The following is a 23945-nucleotide window of genomic DNA, read 5'->3' as shown; positions in this document are numbered from 1 at the left end:
AACAAATAATTTGGTTGAGAAGAATACTAGAAGATGTAGGTGAGAAACAAGAAGAAGCCACTACACTACTTTATGATAACAAATTTATCACCTCTATGATAAAGAATCCTATCTATCATAGCCGCACCAAGCATATCAAAATCAAGTATCATTTTATAAGAGATATGGTAGAAAAAAAAGAAATTGAAATGAAGTATGTGAGGACTCAAAATCAAGTGGCGAATATTTTCATCAAGGCATTACCTAAAGAGAAATTCATTTACTTTAGAGACCTCATGGGCATTCAAGAACAACCATTAAAGGGGAGTATTAAAATATAATATTTATTTTTTTTAATTTCTAAATTATGTAAGTTTTGGTTTAGTTGTATGTTAGGTTCTTATATGGGCTCATATATGGTTGGGCTCATATTATCATAGTGGTTTATGTATTGATATATGAACTTTATAAAATATGGTAGTCTCACACATAAGAGGCCTTAAGTACTAAGAAAAAAGAAAGAAAGAACCCTAAATCTATATTCTCCCCCAATTTTTCATCTCATTCTCCACTTCAATCTCCTCCCAAATCTCACCAAGTTGGTAAACAAAGCCAACAGTCCAACTTTGTCTTTTGAAATCTCTAAGGGAAAGGTAAAAGGGGCATGTATGGTTTTGGAAGTTCTTTCTTTGGCTCCTCTTTCTCAACACCCTTTTCTGAATTTGTTTTCTCCTTGACTGCTGGGGTCTCATTCTTTGTTCCAACTTTCTCTTCATCAACCCTTTCACCTCTCTCACTTTTATTCTCTACTTCCCACCCATTTTTTAATGTAATAGCCTTGCAGTGTTCTCTCGGGTTGGTTCTGGTTGGTTAGGAAATACACCTAAAGCTTTACTGGAGGAGGAACTGACCTGCTGAGCAATCTAGTTCTCAAGCATCTTGTTATGAGTAGCTATCTGATTAACCTTTGAAGTAAGTTACCTGATCACCTCATCTTGTTGTTTCTGGTTGGCTAAGAGACTCTCCATTTAAGACCTCCAAGTTAGATTTTTGCTCTTGAGATTGGGGTGGATATTGGGGAGGTGGGTTAGGATTCCTATGTTGAAAGCCAGGTGGTGGTCTAGTGTTCTGCTGAGGGTTATGGCTTTAATTTTGCTGGTTGGACCAAGAGAAGTTGGGGTGGTTTCTCCAGCTAGGATAATAGGTGTTGGAGCAACGGTTACCGTCCTCTGATTAGAATTGTTGTTGATATATGCCATTTGCTCAACAGAGGGTTCCTGTGCATAAGCTTCATAATCAACCCCTTGATGATTTCCTCCATCCATATCACTGATTGGGTTACCTATCCCCATTGCACTCATACTCAGCTTGTCCAACTTCCTTGTTAATGCATCGAACTTAGCATTAATCGTGCTCAATGCATCAACCTCAAACACTCCAGCTGGTCTCCTTGCATTAGTTCTTTCATTGGACCACTGGTAGTTATTTGATGCCATTTCCTCAAGTAAAGCAAGAGCCTCATCAACTGTCTTACCCATGAGAGCATCTCCAGCCGCTGCATCTATAGTGATCCTCATAGATTGAGTCAACCCATTGTAGAAATTTTGCACAATTAACCAATCCGAAAGGCCATGATGTGCGCATTATCTCTGGAGATCCTTGTATCTCTCCCAGGCTTCATATAAAGACTCATCATCCCTTTGGCAAAAGGTAGCAAGATCATTGCGAAGCTTGGCAGTCTTTCCTAAGGGGAAGTACTTCAATAGAAAGGCTTGTGAGAGCTGGTTCCATGTTGTGAATGAATTTTGAGGCATAGCACTCAGCCAATCCTTCGCTTTGCCCCTTAGTGAGAATGAAATTAGTCTCAGGTGAATAGCATCATCTGACACTCCATTTATCTTGAATGTTTCACAGATCTCCAAGAATCTCATTAAGTGTGCATGAGAATCTTCAGTTGGTAGACCCCCAAACTGGTTCTACTGTACCCATTGGACCAATGTTGATTTCAGTTCAAAATTGTTTGCAGCTACTATTGGCCTTGTAACACTTGATCTGAATTCTTGAAAATTAGACGGTTGCATAGTCCCTGAGCACCCTGTTGTCAGCATTCACAATCTGTGTGGTTGTCTTGAGCTATGATTGCTTGTTGAGCTCCTTACCTTCTTCTTTCATCTCTAATAGCTCTCCAGGTTCTTTCAATTTTGGGATTGTAATCAACTAGCTTTTCCTCACTCTTAGCTCTTCTCATAAACTAGCTGTAAATCTTGAAAACAAAACAAAACAAACAAATAAAATATGACAAATTAAGAAAATAGAGGTGTCTAAGTTAATCAAATTGTCAATCATTCGATATCAAAGCACCGAGTCCCCGACAATGGTGCCAAAAACTTGTTCACATCCTGCAAGTGCACGGATCATACCAAGTAGTATAGAAAGATATTGTTCCCTCAGGGACCGTGTTGAATACTAAACTATGACAATCACGATTATCTAGATGATCAAATTCGAGCTAGAAATTAAAAGTAGATTAAATATTATTGGAATTAAATCTAAACAAGATAACTAAATTCAAACACTAATGACTAAAGGCATTCCAGAGTTTGGGGTTCACACATCACTATGAATTCAATCCTATTTATTCAATCAATGAAAAATTATTACTTTGAAGGAGATTAACCCTAAATAGTCTAAAGTCCTCTCTCAAGGCACCATAGACATGTTTTAATTAAATTAAGACCTACTCTTGTGGCGTTAAGTCAATTAAAACCCATTAAGTTCTTTGATTAACCTATTGGTTCCACATAGAATTCAAGCCTATCTCTAGATCAAGAACCCTAAGTTCAAAATCCTATTTATCCTATATCAATTTTCACCTTTTAGTCCATCAACCGACGTATAAAATCAATGCCAAGTGGGTACCAACACATAGCATGCATTAAGAACATAGGAAATTGAATCAAAGTAAATAATCCCCAATTTTATTGAATAAAAATCAGATCCAATCCATAGTTATTGAAAGTGCTACATCTCTAACCTCATAATAAAAAAACTACTCACTCATGGTCAACTTAACAATCAAGTTCAGAAAATAAAGAAAACAAGACATAAGAAGAAGTAGAATTGAAAAGCCCAGATGAGAGTTGTAGCTTTGATCTTGTGGAACTTCGATTGGAATCTCCCCCTTGTGGAGAAAAGTCTTCTTCTCGGGCTTGGTTCTCTAGCATGTATCTCTTGATTTCGGCCCCCCCTTTGCTAGTTTGAAGACTAAAACTATTTATTCTCTTCAGGGGACCTTAGTTTTAGAGTCCCTATAGCTTAGGAAACTCCTTCCTCCCAAAAAATAGAAGTTAAAATGCATCTTTTAAGTGTAGGTCTCGAAATCGACATGGGGCATATCATTTCACACGGAGTAGGCCATGTACCTTTTGAAAACTTCTACTTGCGGTCTCAAAATCGACATGGGATGTGTCATTTCATATGGGATAGGTCGTGTACCTTTTGGTAACTTCTACTCTCTTTCCTACTGACACAATCCGAGGTGTGTCAACTGGTCTCACGGCTGGGATGAGTAACACGGCCTCTAGCATGGCCATGTCAAGGGTTGTATCAATCTGCTTCTTCTTGAAATTGATTTTCATGCCTCAATTTGTGCAATGGCCTATCTGGATGCCTCTGAATCTCTGAACTGATGCTTAACTCCTCATTCACGATCAAAACTTCCTAGGCCACTTTATTCACCTAATCAAAATAAAAATTAAGCAACTAAACTTAAATAAAATAAGAAAGAGTAAAGGAATTAAAAACATATAAAAACTAACAAAAACTAATAAAGCATGAACAAAACACATATAAATGACCCCTAAACTATATCAAATATGATTACATCACTAAACTACCATTTAATAAAAATATTATGAATATCAATTGATAACACTTTTTATACAAAAGAAGTGAACAATGTATAAACTTACAATCTTTATAATATATAATTATATAAAAAGTTATATAAATATTTAATTAAATACCTAATTTTATAAATTAATTATTTAAATAACTAATTCATTTATAATTTAGTTTAAATAGTTAATTAATATTATACAAATAGTCAATTAAAAGTAGTAAATATAAATAAAGAAATAGGAGATAATTTAATAATTTAATTATAATTATGAAAATTATATACTAAAATTAAAATAATGACTAATAAAATTTAATAGTATATAACTAATAGTGTATATAAAAATATAAAAAATAATATGAATAAAAAAATAAAGAAGTATTATAGTTTTATCAAAAAAATAATGAGGGGTAATTTTGGTAATGCAAAATTCCATCTTTCAATGCTCCATCTATCCTTCCTTCATCCTTTCAAATTAGGAGGATGTAAATTGGTAGGCTAGAATGGATGAGCAATCCCTCCTTTTTCATCCATCTTTTTATAATTTTTTGAACTAAATGGTGGATGGAGGCCATCCATCTACCCTCTCATGACCCCAATCAAATACAGGGTTAGATCGGTTATATGACATAGTTGCACACTCCCTAGGATAAGATCCTAGAGAATGTGTAAGGCATTAAAATCTATTACAACCTCCATACTCATAAATAATAACAAGCTCAATTTTTAATAATTAGCAAAATTTTATAATTATAAATTTAATCATCCTTTAATCATCTAACATGTATCAATGATGTTTTATCTATCCATCCTTTCATCCACCAAATCTAAACCATAACAAAGCATGACCATCCTGCAACTCAGAGAAGAAAAAGAGAATTGGAAGGTGAGCTTTACAATCCAGCAAGAATCCCAATACACTCACATCAGTATAAAAATATAATTGAAAAATAATAGATAAATTATATCAAAGAGAAAATATAAATTATGAAATCTCATGTCAAATATCCAGTATAACTCTATATCGATATATATAAAGATATGCATTGTATATCATAAGATATCCATCTTTTTCAAAAATATATATTACACATATATATCATTAAGTAAAACTCTTTTTACTTAACTGTGGTTTCATATTTTATCATCCATATCTTATTAACATGATTTGAATCAATCAAGAGTTATTTTTAGGGTTTTTGACTAATCACATGACACTCCAACCCGTGATTGGCAACTGAAATACCATATTCCTACTTATAGTGGGTCTATTCTTAGTACTACATTCTTACTCGTGACGGGCTATCCTCGGTGCCAGGTTCTTGCCTATGATAGGCTATTCTCAGTATCTACCTATGGTGAGCTATTCTCAATACCATGTTTTTGCCAATGGAGGGCTATTCTCAGTTTAGTATGGTTAGTCCAAATATCCCTTATTAGATCATCAATTTATTAAATCTTAATTACATCAAAAAAATAATGTATCATATTATGTTTTTTAAAAAATTTTAAAAGCCAATATCATAACCCAAATAATTTGAAAAACCATCAATATTTGATATTAAAATATGATAAAAAAATATAAATAATTATGTCGGTAATCTTAAAACAAATATCAGTCATAAAAACCCAAAATCATGTAGTACAAAAAGAATATATATATTGATGTTCATGTCTAGGAACCCTTATCTCTATCAGCGACTAACTTAGATGCAACACCTACCCATCCATACCTAACATATCCCAAAATCCATACAAAATGACTTGTCCTTAATCAAATACTTAGCAATAATAGTTAACAAATCACTACTAAGTTCCTGATTCAAATTTCCTGGTGCCAAGTTACTCTTATCCTTAACTTATTGACCCTATCTAATTATGATTAATTAAATAAAAAATTAGGGATTTATCTGGACTTAGGTATCAAAACATAAATCCTTCTGCTCAATGTCTTTTTCTCCAGTTGATCATATTCTTATGGTATCAAATCAATATCCAAAGAATTATAATAATAAGAACTAATTGTAGGACAAATCAAGGACACGATAAAGTATGTAACAACCTCTAATAACTTGAGTGCTTTCGATCAGGATAACTGATGGATCATGAAACAAATTAGACTAAAGCAAGAAAGGCAAGATAGAGTCATCAATAATGAGGTTCAAGGATGCCCGACATAGACCAAATGGAAGTCAACAGTCACAGAGAGCAAGTCCAAAACCTTCTACTAAGGTTAGCCAATGTTGCCCCAAAATTAATTTTGATGGTCACAAACTATTTAAGGGGACTACTAATGAGTTTCTTGTCCTTGGAGAATACTTTAGTGTGGTTTCAGGTAGTCAAAAATGTTGAGTTTGAAAAGCTTCTTCAAGGGTGCCAAAGTTGAAGATTTTGCAATTGGAGATGATTTTGAAGCCTTCTAGGAGTGTCAAGTTTATTCAAATCTATTTAAGAGTGTTTGGTAGTATTTTGATAAGTTTCGATACTTAAATGTATGAAAAATTTAGTTGGAACAGAATGGAGCAACCCATTAGGTCATCCCCTTGCAAAGGAGAGCTGGCACGCACATGTCTTGGCTTTTGGCACGCAGTGGGGTGACCCATGGGTCGACCTCTGAGAGTCTGAGACCAAGACAGAGAGCATGGTTCTCTGTGTAGCCAATTGGGTCGACCCATTATGGCGTAGATGCGCATAACGGCTAGTTTTCAGTTTGTTTTTGATGCATTTAATATGCAATAAACACACTCTAATGGCTCTTAACCGATTCTAAGATACTCTCAAGACTTAATGAAGACTATAAATACTTTCTAGAGATGAAAAATCAAAAAAAAATAGAGGTATTGAAGCTCAAATCCGAGAAAGAGAAAGAAAATCCTAAAAAGAGAGAAAGAAGCATTCAATCAACTCACCAACCACTCTCCAACTGTATTCAAGTGTTCAAATCATCTGGGGGTATCCAACAAAGACTTTTACTCCTTGAGTATTGTACTTTTATTATTTTATTGTGCTCATTTAAGGAGCTCTTTTATGCTAAAAATTTTGTACTCTATCCATTTGCTGTTGTACTTTGAGTTTTGAGTTTTGAAAGATTTCAAAACTCAAATAAGTTGATCCGAATCTATAATCGAAGGGTTTATGGGTTGGCTTGTACCCAAGAAACAAGCGTTCTTATTTGGATAGCAAAGGTCTATGTAATCCAACGTGTTGTAATTGAAAATATTTTTAGCGGATTGTTTTTCCAGTTGGGACTTAGGGAGTGAATGTAGGTGCAAGGTTAGCACCGAACCACTGTAAATTCTTAGTGTTTGTTGTGCTTGCATTTTTTTTTTCTTGTTATGCTCTATACTTGTTCATTTGTTAATTGTGTTTGATCCTTTGTCATTGTTAATTAACTCACCTCACTCATCAAGTTGAGCACATTCCTTGTGAGCACTAATCACTAAAAATTTTAAGAAACCCAATTCACCCCTCCTTTTGGGCTCCATATCTAGGCAATAAGTGGTATCGAAGTTCGGTGCTCTAGTCCTTACTTGATTTAACCATCAAGAGCCAAAGATCTATGGCAACCCAATTTGGCACATCTCTAGCTGAGGGGCAATCCACCAACTGACCTTCACTTTTCAATGGATCCAACCACATCTATTGAAAAGCTCGAATGAGAATATTTATCCAAGTACTTGACTATGATATGTAGAGTATCATAGTGAATGGACCTCACACACCCACTAAGTTGATTGATGGTATGTCCCTCCCTAAGTCAGAAAGTGAATGGGATGAGTTTGATAAAAAAATGGCTCAGCTCAATGCTAAAGTCATGAATATCTTGTACTGTGCCTTAGATATAAATGAATTTAATCATATTTTCATATATAATTTAGCTAAAGAAATTTGGAATATATTAGAAGTTACACATGAGGGCACAAACCAAGTAAAAGAGTCAAAAATTAGCATACTTGTGCATAATTATGAATTGTTTAAAATGAAACTTGAAGAGTCTATAACAAAAATATTTACTCATTTCACTGATATCATAAATGGTCTAAAGAGTCTTGAAAAGTATTATTCTAACAGTGACCTTGTAAGAAAAATTCTTAGGTCTCTATCAAGATCATGGGAGGCAAAGGTTACGGCGATTCAAGAAGCCAAGACTTAAACATCCTACCTTTGGAGGAGCTGCTTGGATCTCTCATGACCCATGAGCTGACTATAAAGCAACATTTTGAAGAAGAGACCAAAAGAAAGAAGACAATTGCTCTCAAATCAACAGCTCAAGAAGAAGATTCAGAAAAATCAAAAAATAGTGAAGATGATGAGAATTTGATATTGATCATAAGAAAATTCAGATGGTTTATGAAGAAAAGAAGATAAGAGACCAAGAAAAGACCACCAGTTAAGGAGAGTCGAGTAAAGAAAAAGAGAAAGAGCAATCCATCATTTGTTATGAGTGCAAGAAGTCAGGCTATTTTAGATCGAACTGTCCCTAGCTCAAGAAAAGTCCGAAGAAGTTCAAGAAGAAAAGAGCAATGATGGCTACATGGAGTGACAGTGATGACTCCACCTCAGATGATAAATCTCATGAAGAAGGTAACCTGTACCTTATGGCACATGAAAATAAAGTAATCACTGAAACTCAAAATAAATTTTCTTATGATGAACTACAAGAAGCATTTCATGAGCTTTTGGATGATTTAAAAAAATTAAGATTGAAAAACAAAGATCTAAAATTAAAAAATCAAACTTTATCTAAAAAAAAGAAGAGATCTCCAACAAAAATAAAGAATTAAAAATGAAATATCAAACTCTATCAAAGAAAAAGAAAAAAAAATTCAAGTATAAACAAGACTCTTATAAAAAAAAATCAGAACCTAAAGAAAGAAGTAACCAAATTGAAACCAATAGTTGATAGATTTACCCTAAGCTCAAATAAACTTCAAATGATTATTGATAATCAAAAAGCAGTATATAATAAAGCCGGCCTTGGTTATAATACTCTTAAAAAATAAAAATTTCTGAAAAATATCTTTGTAAATACATCTATGAACAAATTGTCAAACATTACATATTTTAAATATGGCAAGGTAGGACATAAAACTTATGCGTGCTTGTCAAATAAATTTATTAGTACAAATATTAAGAAAATATGGATTTAAAAAAAATCATTGTGACTAACCCCAAAGGACCCAAGTTAGCTTGGGTACCTAAAGTTAAAACTTGATTTTATGTGTGTAGGTGTGTCTTGCATCCCAAGCAATGAAGCGAAAGTAGTATCTTGATAGTGGGTGCTCAAGATACATGATCGGTGATGAGTCTAAATTCATCACCTTGGAGGCTAAGAATGGAGGGATGGTCACCTTTGGAGATAATGTCAAAGAAAAGATCATCGGCATAGGTAATATTAGTATCACTCCCCCCACTTGTATTGAAAATATTTTGCTTGTAGATAGTCTTAAACATAACCTATTAAGCATTAGTCAATTATGTGATAGAGGTTATAAAGTAGTTTTGAATCATCTATGTGTATTGTAACTAGTTCTTTTGATAATAGCATTAGGTTCATTAGACATAGGCATGGCAATATTTATATGGTAGATTTGGATAATCTTTTCATGTAAAACATGCAATGTCTTATGGCAATGAACGCTAAAATCAATGTGACTAGTTGGCTTTGGCACCATAAGCTTGCACATATTAGTATACACATACTATCTAAAATTATTAAAAAGATTTGATTTTTGGTTTGCCAAAGATAAATTTTAAAAAAGATAAAGTTTGTTATGCATGCCAATTAGGTAAGCAAACAAGAGTTTTTTTTAAACCTAAGAACATTATTTCAACTTCTAAACCTTTAAAACTTTTACATATAGATTTGTTTGGTCCTACAAGGACAACTAGCTTAGGAGGTATGTCTATAATCACCTCAAAAAATTAATCATTGGTGATCCGACACAAGGGATAAGAACTCGATCTTCTCTTAGAGATGTATATAATTATGTAGCTTTTGTCTCTCACTTAGAACCTAAGACAATAGAAGAAGCTGAATAAGATCATAACTAGATTAATGCTATGCAAAAAGAGTTAAACTAGTTTGAAAGAAATAATATATGGATTTTTGTTGCTAGACCTAAAAACCATTCAATAATTGGAACAAAATGGGTATATAGGAATAAACTAGATGAATTAGAAATAAGGTAAGACTAGTTGCTAAAGGATATAACCAACAGAAAGAAATTGATTTTGACGTGACATTTGCATCTGTTGATAGATTAGAAGCAATAAGAATATTGCTTGCTTATGCATGTTTCATGAATTTTAAACTATTTCAAATGGATGTTAAAAGTGCCTTTCTAAATGGTTATATTGCTGAAGAGATATATGTAGAAAAATCTTCAAACTTTAAAAATCATAAATATTCAAACCATGTATTTAAATTAAACAAAGCCTTGTATGGTTTGAAACAAGCCCCTAGGGCTTGGTATGAAAGACTAAGTAAATTTTTATTAGAAAATAATTTTTCAAGAAGAAAAGTAGATACAACTCTTTTTATAAAAAAAAAAGATAAAAAGATACTAGTTATACAAATATATATTGATGATATTATATTTGAGTCTACTAATGAACCTTTGTGTCAAAAATTTACCAAGCTTATGTAGGGAGAGTTCGAAATAAGAATGATGGGAGAACTCATCTTCTTCCTCAGACTCCAGATCAAGCAAATGAAGAAAGAGATCTCCATCATCCAAAGTAAGTACACAAGAGAATTATTAAAAAAATTTGAGATGGAGAACTCCAAGAGTGTAAGTACTCCTATGACCCCTTCCTGTAAACTAGATAAGAATAAACATGGTAAGTCTGTTGATTCAAAGCTTTATAGAGGTATGATAGGTTCTTTGTTATATCTTATTGTCAGTAGACCTGATATAATATTTAGCATATGTATGTGTGCTAGATTTCAGTCTAACCTTAAGGAATCACACTTGAATATTGTTAAAAAAATATTTAAATACCTAAAAGGAACACAAAATCTAGGACTCTAATTTTCTAAGTAATCTTCTATAGATTTAATAGGTTACTCAGATGCTGATTTTGCTAGAATTAGATTAGACAGAAAAAATACTAGTAGAACTTGTCAATTTTTAGGAGTCAACTTAATCTCTTGGTTTAGCAAGAAGTAAACTTTGATGGCATTATCTACGACCGAGATCGAGTACATTATGGCCGAAAGTTACTATGTTCAAATTTTGTGGATTAAGCAACAGCTTATAGATTTTGAGATTGAATTTAAAGACATTCCTATAAGATGTGACAATACTAGTGCCATTAATTTGACTAAAAATCCAATCCAACATTCTCGGTCAAAATATATTGAGATTAGACATCATTTTATAAGGGAACATGTTCAAAATAATGATGTAATGCTTGAATATATAAATACTGAGAAACAATTAGCTGACATATTCACTAAAGCATTAAATGAAGATAGATTTTGTGAAATTAGGAGAAAATTAGGCATCTTATATCTTTTTGCTTGATCTCTCATCATGGTTCTTCTCTTAAAATCCTTCCAAAATTCTTTTACTTCATCATCTTAAATTTAGATGGCATCTGCTTTTTATTTGAGATCTTTTTCAAACCAATTAAAAATTATGAGAGTTATTCAGATATGATCTTAAATTTTTCTTCATTGAAATTTTTATTGAAAAATTATACCAAAATTTATCTGAGCTCTTCAAGATCATCTTAAGTCGATTTAAGTCTTTGCTATTTGTTTTGATTTTTTATTATTTTTTAATTTTTCTGCATCGCCTGAACCAACCCTGAATGGGATGACCCATGGGATGTCCCAATTGTCGGGTAAATGGATTCGTAAGGTATGATTGTGGGTCGATTAGTTTAACTTTTTTCTAAAATTTCAAAGGGGCTAGCTCATCTACTATTCATTTTTCTCCATCTTCATCCCAAATTAATGCCCCTTTCCAAGCTTCCCATCAGCTATAAATCTCTAAATCCAACCTTCAATCGGCCCAAAAATCCCTAGAATCTACCATAAAAATTTGGGTAGATACTTTTTCTTGGCCGATCCATGATCAAAATCCATTCTTTCTTGATCTTAACCGAACCCTTGAAACCCTCCTTTCAAAAATCTTAAACGTAGACCATCCATATCTAAATCCCTCATTTCTCTTCATCCCAATTATCCTTTCACCCTCTATTCCTTTCTTGATTGATTCTTTGGCCCTCACTGTACCAAATGGCTCCCAAGATGCGGCTGCCTCAAAGAAAAAAATCTGTGAGGCAACCAGAGGTAGAAGAAAAAAGAAAGAGGGTGGTTCAGATCTTAGCTCAAGCCTCTCCTCCCAGGACTCCAAGTAAGATTCCTCTTTCTGCCAGAAAAGTTACTTTAGGGAGGAATATAGATTTTGGTTTCTTAAGAAGAGATAGTTTTTCAATTAGAGAGAAGATAGTTAAACAAGGATAGAGGTTCTTCTGTTGCTTATCTGAGCCAGTGTACACTGACTTAGTTAAATAATTTAAACCGAGTGTTTAATGATGGAATTCTAAGATCTATTGTAAAGGGTATTAAGATTGTCTTGAATGCTGTAAGTTTGGGTAGATTGCTTCAAATACCTTATAAGGGAAGCTGTCTTGATGAGCTTCCTAGGAAAGAGGATGGACTCAGGTCCATCCTAAGGAGAAATGATGTTGTAGGTTTCATGAAGATAGAGGCAAAAGATTTGAGTGTGGAGATGAGACTACTCCACCACATGATCTCTAGGATCTTCTTCCCCAGAGGGAGAAGATATGACCTGATGACTGGATGGGATATATGTCTGATGCACCATGTTATATCTGAGTCTCCACTGAATCTCCCGTTTCTGATAATTAATGCCATGAGAGAGGTCTTGAATATATCCAAGGCTCCCTTACCTTATAGAATGGCCCTGACAGTTATTTTTAGACAGTTTGGTATGAGTTTTGAGGGGGAGGCTATGTGCAGGCTACTGATCACTGACACTTACAATGATCATTCCCTTCGACGTATGGGTTTTATTAAAGTGGATGGTTGTTGGATCAAGGGTCAAGGTGCTGTAGTCATGGAGGAGGAGGAGGAGGAGCGTGCTGAGGGAGAGGGTCCATCATCACCACCTGAGCCCAGGCCGAGCACTTATGTTCATTTTGTGTCGGAGCCTGAGATAGATCCTTCAGTTAGTGCACCCCCGTCTATGAGCCGTGCTGTGCCATCATCATCTAGATTGGAGGAGGATGAGATGGGACTATTAGCTGAGCAGGTAGCAGGCATTCTTTCCACCCAGCAGCAGTAGTTCCAGGAGCAGCTCCTTCAGCAGTTCTAGTAGTTTCAGTAGCAGATCATTCAGCAGATGCAGCAGTAGCAGTATTAGCCTCCTCAGTCGAGCTCATTTTTTGCTTTCTCATCAGATTTTTCAGTTGTGCCATATATCTCTTCTTTAGTATAGTTGTTGACTGATTTAAGCTTCAGATTAGAGAGTATAGAGAGCTCTATGGTCAGATTCAGTGGTAGACTTTTTGATATAGAGAGGGAGATCAGACTGGTCTTGGCTTCACTATCAGTAGGAGTGAGCACCTCGAACAGTTCTTCATCTTAGTTAGCTGATCTTGCTCAGGAGGTAGAGAGACTTCATGGCCTGCTCAGATCGACACTTGAGTTGATCCGGACTGATATTAGAAACTCGAGGGATTTTATGTCATCTGATCTTGAGGGGCTTAGAGTTTCAATGAGAGGTGTCTTATCTCAGTTAGATGCTATTAGGACTCAGCTCCAGTCTAGACCCTCTATATCTACTGAGTCTACCCTTGTTCAGCCTATCGCCTTCCGTCCCCCAACCTGTTCTACTCAGACCAGATCATCCAATTGAGGTCGAGGCAGACGTGGTCGTGATTCTACTTCGGAGTCATTCCCTCATTTTGTTCCTTCTGATTATGATTATGTTGTTTTGTATTAGCTACTTTAGGTCTCATACTACTAGCTGTATGAGAACTTTATGATTATAGATATATATGGTAATGTATGGATGTATTATGACTTGATCATGTACTTGACTTTTATAACCTCCTATTTTATTGTATTTAAATGAGGTTATCTATTATCATCTTTTGTGTTGTTAACTTATGATTATGACTTCTTAGATATTTGTGAATGAATTTTTATTCAATTAAAAGTTACTCTGATACCTACTGTAGGACCGTAGTGAAGCGAAAATTTAGTGCAGGGGCAAAATGGTAATTTTAAAACTTTTTCAAAATTACTATTTTACAGTGGAATTATTAATTAATCTCATTAATTAATACTAATTAACCCTATACTAGGATCTAAATATGATACAACAGTATGCATTTAAATTTGAAATTCAAATTTGAATCAATAAACGTTTTACAGTACTGTGTTCAGAACACATCACCTTTTGCGGGAAGTTGATCACCGCAATCTGATCACCGTCGGGGGGATCTGATCGTCACGTCACAGCCACACAAATATCTGGCCTCTGTGGATCGTCCACACGAAGCTCCCATCTGATCAGCTCCTCACGAATGCTAGTTCGTGATTTCACCCTTTTGATGGCAGATGTTGATCGAACTCCTTCGATCGATGTGTGCTGACTTTTTGGATACTCCGGATCATCTGCACAGTTGCTTGAGAGGATGATGGATCTCTCCCTGAAATTTGGTAGACTCACGACACTCGTGGCACACCAATCTCACTTCTCGAACCCTAGGTAGAAACCCTAGGGTACACACCAAAAAACCTGTGCCCAATTTTCTCTCTTTTCTTTCTTTTTCTCTCGGAAGGTTTTGGACCTTCACCTTGTGCAGAAGCCTTTCTCATGCCCCAAAGTTTCTCTCCTAAAATTTCTACGCACGTCCCACCTTTCTCCTCTTTTTAAAACAACATCGAACGTGTCTTATCCGCATGAGAGGATAAAGACAAGAGGTTACACATTTGAATTCAAATCAAATTTGAATTCAAATGAAAACCAACTTATCCCTATCCTTTTGGGTGTGAGAATAGAAGGGGAGTGGCTCTTTGTGCGTGGAAAATATTTCATGAGAAACCTTTTCTCATGTAAGTAATGTGGCGTACAAAATGGATAAGGATGAAAGGGCAAGTGATAAGTTATCCATTCAAATTCAAACATGTTTTGAATTTGAATGGCTAACTAATTATTTTATCCATCCATATGGCGCACAAATGAGGGTGTGAGGAAGGGTTTTGCGTGAGAAAAATTTCACGAGAAGTTTCTTCTCGTGAATTCAAATGGGTGCAAGGAAGTTGGGTGTCGCAGGAAATTTAAAACAAGGTGGTTTGATTCAAATTGAGCCAACCTAGTTTAAAATAGGTCAAGCATAATTAGACCAGATTAAACCCAACATAATTAGGCTTAATTAGGCTTAATAAAATCCTAATCAAATCAAAAATTAACTAAACCTAACTCCTGATCAAATCAGGGACTAAACCACCTTAGCGATTAGGTCAACATTTAACTTAATCGGGTCAATCCAAACTGAATCCAATTCAATTGGACTTGATCCAAAAATAATTACTCAATCAAATTGAGTTAATTAGTGATTAAATCACTAATTAAACCTCTCATAAATATTGAGTCCAAATTCGATGGGCAATCAAGCATCAGAGACTATCGATATGAAACCCTGATCAAAGAGTTCAAATTTCAAATTCAAAATTTGAAATTCAAAATTTTGATCCCGGTACCCAAAATGTGTGGAACTCATGATTAGAAAATCTTAATTCTCAATCATAGAGTCCCAGATAGATAAGACTCATAATCAGCCATCAGATCAGAAAGGAACCTCTAATGTGTGTGACCCCGCAGGTTCGAACCTAAGCCGGTAGCACAGGAACCAATTTCTGTACTAATCGAAGTGACCATCTAGCAATGGTACCCGATGATCGGATAGGTCAAATAATAGCAATCGCAACATTCAGAACCTACATGAATATGGTTACCGTATAATTCATCCCTTTTGACCCCTGTGTTTAGGATGACTCAGGGTTAAACTGTCAACCCTGATGATATCATCCGAATCGTGCTCAACTCAATTAGTCCTGTGACTCCTCACTAGGACTACCCTGGCCAAGGTTTTGCTAAATTGAAACATGACTGTACACAGCTCCTAAACTGGAGTGGTCAATCCCATCTTGACACATGCACCGATAAGTCAAGTACTTGACTACACCCAGCAACCTTCCATCACTGAATTAGAAATTCAGGTAGTCCAGTGCCTAAGTGCAGTGAGTTGCTTGCAAGTCACCGTGGTGGTCTCAGGTCGGAGGGACATTTATACCCATATCCCATCGGAGCAAATCTTGACAGCAGAAATAGCTCCGGAGTTGGTCACGTTCAGTGCTGATGTACCATTACATCTCACCTGTATGCCATACCAGTGTCTCCACACTCTTTGGTTATGAGGACAACCAACCCATATGGCACACAACGACCTATGCTCGATAAACGTTGTCATCCTTGGTAACAACGTATCATTTGGTCGCGAACATGTTTAAGGACTAAGCGACAAATCCTCCTTTGTCGAGTCTAAATAGTCCTAAGGACTTCACCACAACACAGGAGTTCATTAGAAGATGAAACATTTGTGATGAAAAAAATACCAAAATAACTTTTATTTATTTATAATTCATGTACTAATACAAAAAGGAGCACAGCCGTCAACAGGCTGACGATTGGCTTTGGGACACTATTCCCAACAATCTCCCACTTGGCCTAAAGCCTATCGGTGCAGTATCTAATACCCATCTTCGACTTGTAGTCGTTGAACTCCTTCACCGCAATGGCTTTAGTGAATGGGTCGGCCAGGTTCTCCTTTCCATCGATCTTCTGAAGGTCGACGTCACCTCGATCCACGATCTCCCGGATGAGATGGTAGCGGTGCAGAATATGCTTCATCCGCTGGTGTGCCTTTGGTTCCTTCGTCTGAGCAATGGCTCCAGAGCTGTCGCAGTAGAGCAGAACTGGACCAACAAGGGAGGGTGCTACTTCGAGCTCGGTGATGAATTTTCTCAGCCACACCGCTTCTTTGACAGTATCTGATGCAGCAATATACTCCGCCTCGCATACTGAATCAGCCACAGTGTGCTGCTTGGAACTCTTCCAGCAGACAGCCCCACCATTAAGGATAAAAATAAATCCTGACACACTCTTGCTATCATCGCGATCAGACTGAAAACTAGAGTCTGTAAACCCTATAAGTCTCAAGTCCGATTCACCATATATAAAAACTGGTCCTTAGTATTTCTTAAATACTTCAGGATGGTTTTAACAACCTTCCAGTGATTCTCTCCTGGATCAGATTGGTATCTACTCACTACCCCTAGTGAGTATGCCACATCTGGTCGTGTACATGTCATGGCGTACATGATAGATCCCACTGCCGAAGCATATGGAATCCTACCCATACGCTCTCTCTCTTGAGGTGTTGTCGGACAATCCCTCTTCGAGAGAGAAATTCCATGGCCTATCGGTAGATAGCCTTTCTTGGAATTTTTCATGCTGAACCTTTTCAGCATAGTATCAATGTACGTGGACTGGGATAAGCCAAGCAATTTTTTGGATCTATCCCTATAGATCCTCATCCCTAGGATGTAGGAAGCTTCTCCCAGATCCTTCATGGAGAATTGTGACGATAGCCAAATCTTTATTCTCTGTAATGCAGGGACATCATTCCCGATTAAGAGAATGTCATCCACATACAATACAAGAAATACTACTACTGGACCATTAGCCCACTTATAAATGCAGGGCTCTTCTCTGTTCTTAACGAAGCCATACGTTTTGATCGTCCTATCAAAACGTATGTTCCAACTCCGAGATGCCTGCTTAAGTCCATAAATAGACCTCTGTAGCTTGCACACCTTAGACTCATCTGTGGATGTGAACCCTTCAGATTGTATCATATACACCTCTTCGTCCAGCTCTCCGTTTAGGAAAGCTGTCTTCACATCCATCTGCCAGATTTCATAGTCCAGATGGGCAGCTATCGCAAGCATAATCCGAATGGATTTGAGCATTGCCACAGGAGAAAACATCTCGTCATAGTCTATACCATAACATTGACGATATCCCTTGGCAACCAGACGGGCTTTATAGGTCTCCACCTTTCCGTCTGCGCCCCTCTTCCTTTTGAAGACCCATTTACACCCTATGGGTTTTACTCCTTCGGGTGGGTCAACCAATGTCCACACATCGTTGACCTTCATGGACTCCATTTCGGATTTCATGGCCTCTAGCCATTTCTTAGAGTCAGGTCTCTGCATTGCATCCATGTAGGTGATCGGATCCTCATCGTTTTCATCAAGTTCGATAGGATCACCATCCCGGACCAAGAAACCATAGTATCTGTCCGATTGATGTGGTACTCTACCAGACTGCCTTAAGGGTGCATAATCAATGGGCTCCGGATCTGATCTAATCAAATCCAGTTCAGGTTCAGTAACATGTGTCGGTTTTTTCACCTGTCGAACTTCATCAAGTTCGACTTTAGAGGCAACAGTTCCTTCACTAAGGAACTCCTTTTCTAAAAAGATTGCCTTAAGGCTGACAAACACCTTTTGCTCATCAGCAAGGTAGAAATAATACCCTTTGGTCTCTTTTGGATACCCTATAAAATTACACTTGTCAGACCTAGGTCCAAGCTTGTCTGTAATTAAACATTTAACATAAGCCGGACACCCCCAAACCCTAAGGTGCGAGAGTACTGGCTTACGTCCTATCCATATCTCATATGGCATTTTGGCTACAGACTTACTCGGAACTCTATTTAGAAGGTAACAAGCCGATTCGAGCGCATATCCCCAGAGGGAGATCGGCAGACCAGCAAACCCCATCATGGATCGAACTATGTCTAACAGGATCCGATTCCTCTTTTCAGACACACCATTATGCTGTGGTGTTCCAGGAGGAGTACACTGAGAGAGAATCCCATTCTCCCTTAGATACGTCAGAAACTCATTGGAAAGGTATTCACCTCCTCGATCAGATCGAAGAGTTTTAATACACTTCCCAGTTTGTTTTTCTACCTCATTTCAGAATAGTTTGAACATTTCAAATGATTCCGATTTATACTTCATTAAATAGACATACCTATACCTAGATAGGTCGTCTGTGAAGGTTATGAAGTAGAAAAATCCTCCTCTTGCACTTGAGCTCATGGGTCCACATACATCAGAATGTATCAGACCTAAGAGTTCACTGGCTCGCTCACCTTTTCCAGTAAAAGGTGACTTGGTCATCTTCCCAAGAAGACATGACTCACAGGTTGGAAGTGATTCACAATCACTAACTTCAAGAATTCCTTCTTGAGCCAACCTGTTTATCCTGTTCTTATTGATATGACCTAGCCTACAGTGCCAAAGATAGACTTCTGACATATTATCTATTCTAGAGCGTTTACCGAATTTTTGAACCACATTAACAGGCTGTGATAGTAAGTAAATTCTATTATTTAATTATCCAACAAATATTGTAACACCATTCAAAATGATATTGCAAATATTTTTTTTTATTAAAAAATCATAACCGTACATGGCCAAAAGGCCTACAAAAATAATATTTAATAAAAAACTTGGACAATAGTGACATTCACTCAGAATTATATTACGAGAATTGATTACAAGACTCATGATTCCTAAAGCTAGAACTGGAACTTTGCTTCCATCTCCAACATTCAGGAACCTCTCGCCTTCATCAAATCTCCTACTGACCTGCAGACCCTGCATCGAATTACAAATATGATAAGGGCTTTCGGTATCCAATACCCAGGCAGTAGTATCATAAATCGAAAAGTTGCAAGGAGTTATCATATAATTACCTTGCTTCTTCTTTGGCCTGTTCGGGTCCAGGGAGGCAATGTATTGAGGACAGTTCCTCTTTCAATGCCCGTGCTTCTTACAAAAGAAGCACTCCGCCTGGCTTTGGTCGTGCTTGCGCTTCTTGGTCTGACCCCGTGCTACTGTCCCAGCATGAGATTGCACCTTCTTATTTTACTTCTTCTTGTTCTTCTTCCCCTTCCCAAAGGGTTGACGACGAGAAGAAGACCCTCCCACTACATTCACCGACTCCTTATGGAGTTGGTGATCCTTCTCAAAGTTCTGCAGCAACCCCAACAATCCGTGGTAGTTTACTGTAGGCTTTGTCATTCGAAAATGAGTAAGGAATGAGAGGAAGGACTTGGGCAAGGAATTAAGGATCGCATCCTTACCGAGCTGCTCGTGCAGAGGAAAGCCCAATTTGCTTAGGCGCTCTATCATCTCGATCATGTACAGTACATGATCAGTGACTGAGGCCCCATCCCTCATCCGAGCATTGAAAATGGCACAACTAGTTTTGTGCCTTTCAACGTCGTCAGGCGTGCCAAAGGAGTCGTTCAACATTTGAAGCATCTCCTGTGGCTGGGCGTTCTCAAACCTTCGACTGAACTCATCATTCATTGCTGCCAGCATAATACATCGAACGGTGGTGCGGTCATTGAGCCACTTCAAGTAAGTATCTCGGATCGCCTTACTAGTGTTTGGAGCTGGCTCCTCAGGTGCTGGATCCGTTACTACATAAAGGATCCGCTCATGCTCAAGGACGATTTTCAATTTTTGATACCAGCTATCGAAATTGGGTCCCATGAGCTTGTCATTATCTAATAATGACCGGAGCGATAGGGTAGTGGCCATAGCTGCTTAAAGAAAAATGAGACCTCTATTAGTACATAAATTAATACTAAAGACTTGGATTTTAGTCTAAAGTTTTTCTCAATATTTTTACGAACTGGTAGCTTCATCCTCCAATTCGAAGAATTACTTTAATTTCTTAATGGGTACTAGAATCCACACAGACTACACACGAGCCCAACTTTGGTTGGTCAACCCATGTGCATCTATGGGTAGGTTCTTAACCAGTTGTTTCTCTAAACAACTTTTAGTAATTGATTTTGCCTCAGAACCTAATCAGTAGGCTTTGGCCTCCACTGAAAAGATCTGGTTAGGTCCAACCATTAACATGACTTAATTTAGTGAATCGGATCAATAAATGATCAGGCCCGACTTTGGCCGGCCAACCTAACCACCATCAGAAAGACTCAATCAAATTATCATATTATGAATAATAATTCCATTAGCCAATGAGCACCAGGCCTTTGGGCCTCCAATGATCATTGAACTAATGGACTCATTATCACTCACTTAATGGGAGGCTATGACTTAGTTATCATTATAACTTAATCATTTTAGGGACCTAATAATTTTGAGGATTTTATTAAAGAATAGTAGAGAAGAAATCATCCAGCCAATTTCAATCCTCCCACTGACTTCATCAAGTCAGATTAAAAAAAGATTTAATTAAAGCTGGTATTAGGAGCACCTAAATCAGTCACACTGATTTACCTAATGACATGGGTGAGCTCTAATCACCAAGTGATCTAATCAAAATCTAACTTACCAGATTGGCCAGGTAAGTGAGATCAGTGGTGGGGATTTGCCATTAACTCGTCAATGATCAAATCAATGCGAGTAGCTCCCGCTTAAGAACCACTGGTCAAAACTGCCGAACTTACCTTAGACACCAACCGGTTCATTAGTTTTAATTTTGATCAACTTAGTAAATAGGGCTCCACCGCGTAGCCATGAATTAAGTCCATCTTGGTCTAGTTAAAGACATGGACCCATTCAACTACAACTATTGAAATTGAGTCTAGAGTATCCTTGACCTAATCTAATTCAACTTTTGATTAGATTTGACCAATTACTCCATTTAGTCCATTTTTTAAACTAACCTTAGGTCTAACCCAATTATGGACCTAATTCATCTAACCCATTGACCCACAAGTTTATGCAATTGTCTTAGGTCTTAATTCACAATTCTAGACCTACTAGACAACACTTAATTCTTTTAATTAAGTACTTGGGCTGATGGGTCAGGGTTTGGCATTTCGAAAATAATTTTCAAATTTGAAAGATTTTATATTCTGTTCACCAAATGTGTTAACTCATTTCACAAACGGATCAGCACATTTCATAAACAGCAATTCTATTGCTCATTTCATAACAGAAAATAACTCAAAATAAATCATAAATTTTTTTTTAGATCTAATCTAACACATTCATGATAAATTTCTTAATTAAGTCCTTTCGCTGCTTCATCGGTATGGGATATAATTGCATCGGCACCCCTACCGCCATAGGAGACCCCATCGAATGAGAAGAGAGGGCCTTTAAACCCTACTTTTCTCTTATGACCGGACGACCATGGCAACCAACCCAATTAGATTACTTGCTACTTGGATCAAGTATATCTAAATATACCAATTTCAAAATTTAAATTTTGAATTTCAAATTTTAAATTTCAAATTTCAAATTTTAAATTTTAAATTTGAGATTTCAACCAAATTTCAAATTTCGAATTTCCAATCTTTGAATTTTAAATTTTGAATTTCAAATTTCAAATTTCAAATTTTAAATTTTAAATTTCAAATTTGAGATTTCAACCAAATTTTAAATTTTAAATTTTGAATTTTGAATTTCAAATTTCAAATTTTGAATTTCAAATTTGAAACTTCTAACAAATTTCAAATTTCAAATCTTTTTGAATTTCGAATTTTGAATTTTGAATTTCAAATTTAAACTTATAGATTACACCTTAATCTACGCATGCATATGTATATCATATTCTAGAACCATGCTCTGATACCATTTGAAGCAAAAATTTAGTGCAGGGGCAAAATGGTAATTTTAAAACTTTTTCAAAATTACTATTTTACAGTGGAATTATTAATTAATCTCATTAATTAATACTAATTAATCCTATACTAAGATCTAAATATGATACAACAACATGCATTTAAATTTGAAATTCAAATTTGAATCAGTAAACATTTTACAGTACTGTATTCAGAACACATCACCTTTTGCGGGTAGTCGATCATCGCAATCTGATCACCGTCGGAGGGTTCTGATCATCACATCATAGCCACACAAATGTCTGGCCTCTGCGGATCATCCACACGAAGCTCCCGTCTGATCAGCTCCTCATGAATGCTAGTTCGTGATTTCACCCTTTTGATGGTAGATGTTGATCGAACTCCTTCGATCGATGTGTGCTGACTTCTTGGATACTCTGGATTATCTGCACAGTTGCTTGAGAGGCTGATGGATCTTTCTCTAAAATTTGGTGGACTCACGACACTCGTGGCATACCAATCTCACTTCCCGAACCCTAGGTAGAAACCCTAGGGTACACACCAAAAAACCTGCGCTCAATTTTCTCTCTTTTTTTTCTTTTTCTCTCGAAAGGTTTTGGACCTTCACCTTGTGTAGAAGCCTTCCTCATGCCCCAAAGTTTCTCTCCTAAAATTTCTACGCACGTCCCACCTTTCTCCTCTTTTTAAAACAACGTCGAACGTGTCTTATCCGCGTGAGAGGATAAAGACAAGAGGTTACACATTTGAATTCAAATCAAATTTGAATTCAAACGAAAACCAACTTATTCCTATCCTTTTGGGTGTGAGAAGAGAAGGGGCGTGGCTCTTTGTGTGTGGAAAATGTTTCACGAGAAACCTTTTCTCATGTAAGTAATGTGGCGCACAAAATGGATAAGGATGAAAGGGCAAGTGATAAGTTATCCATTCAAATTCAAACATGTTTTGAATTTGAATGGCTAACTAATTATTTTATCCATCCATATGGTGCACAAATGAGGGCATGGGGAAGGGTTTTGCGTGAGAAAAATTTCATGAGAAGTTTCTTCTCGTGAATTCAAATGGGTGCAAGGAAGTTGGGTGTCGCAGGGAATTTAAAATAAGGTGGTTTGATTCAAATTGAGCCAACCTAGTTTAAAATAGGTCAAGCATAATTAGACCAGATTAAACCCAACATAATTAGGCTTAATTAGACTCAATAAAATCTTAATCAAATCAAGAATTAACTAAACCTAATCCCTGATCAAATCAGGGACTAAACCACCTTAGCGATTAGGTCAACATTTAACCTAATCGGGTCAATCCAAACTGAATCCAATTC

The 23945-nt window shown here is 36.5% G+C and overlaps 1 non-coding gene across 1 annotated transcript; it reads left to right on the top strand.

Annotated features, from left to right (window-relative positions):
• Window positions 1-1605: 1605 nt before the first annotated feature.
• On the top strand, window positions 1606-1712 carry LOC114914358 (small nucleolar RNA R71). The gene has a single exon (XR_003801250.1). It is a non-coding gene; the product is annotated as a small nucleolar RNA R71 (small nucleolar RNA).
• Window positions 1713-23945: the final 22233 nt, after the last annotated feature.

Source organism: Elaeis guineensis, chromosome 6, assembly GCF_000442705.2.
Source record: "Elaeis guineensis isolate ETL-2024a chromosome 6, EG11, whole genome shotgun sequence".
Lineage (NCBI taxonomy): Eukaryota > Viridiplantae > Streptophyta > Magnoliopsida > Arecales > Arecaceae > Elaeis > Elaeis guineensis.
The sequence above is the reverse complement of the archived record's forward strand: the minus strand, read 5'-3'. Positions and strand labels throughout refer to the sequence as shown.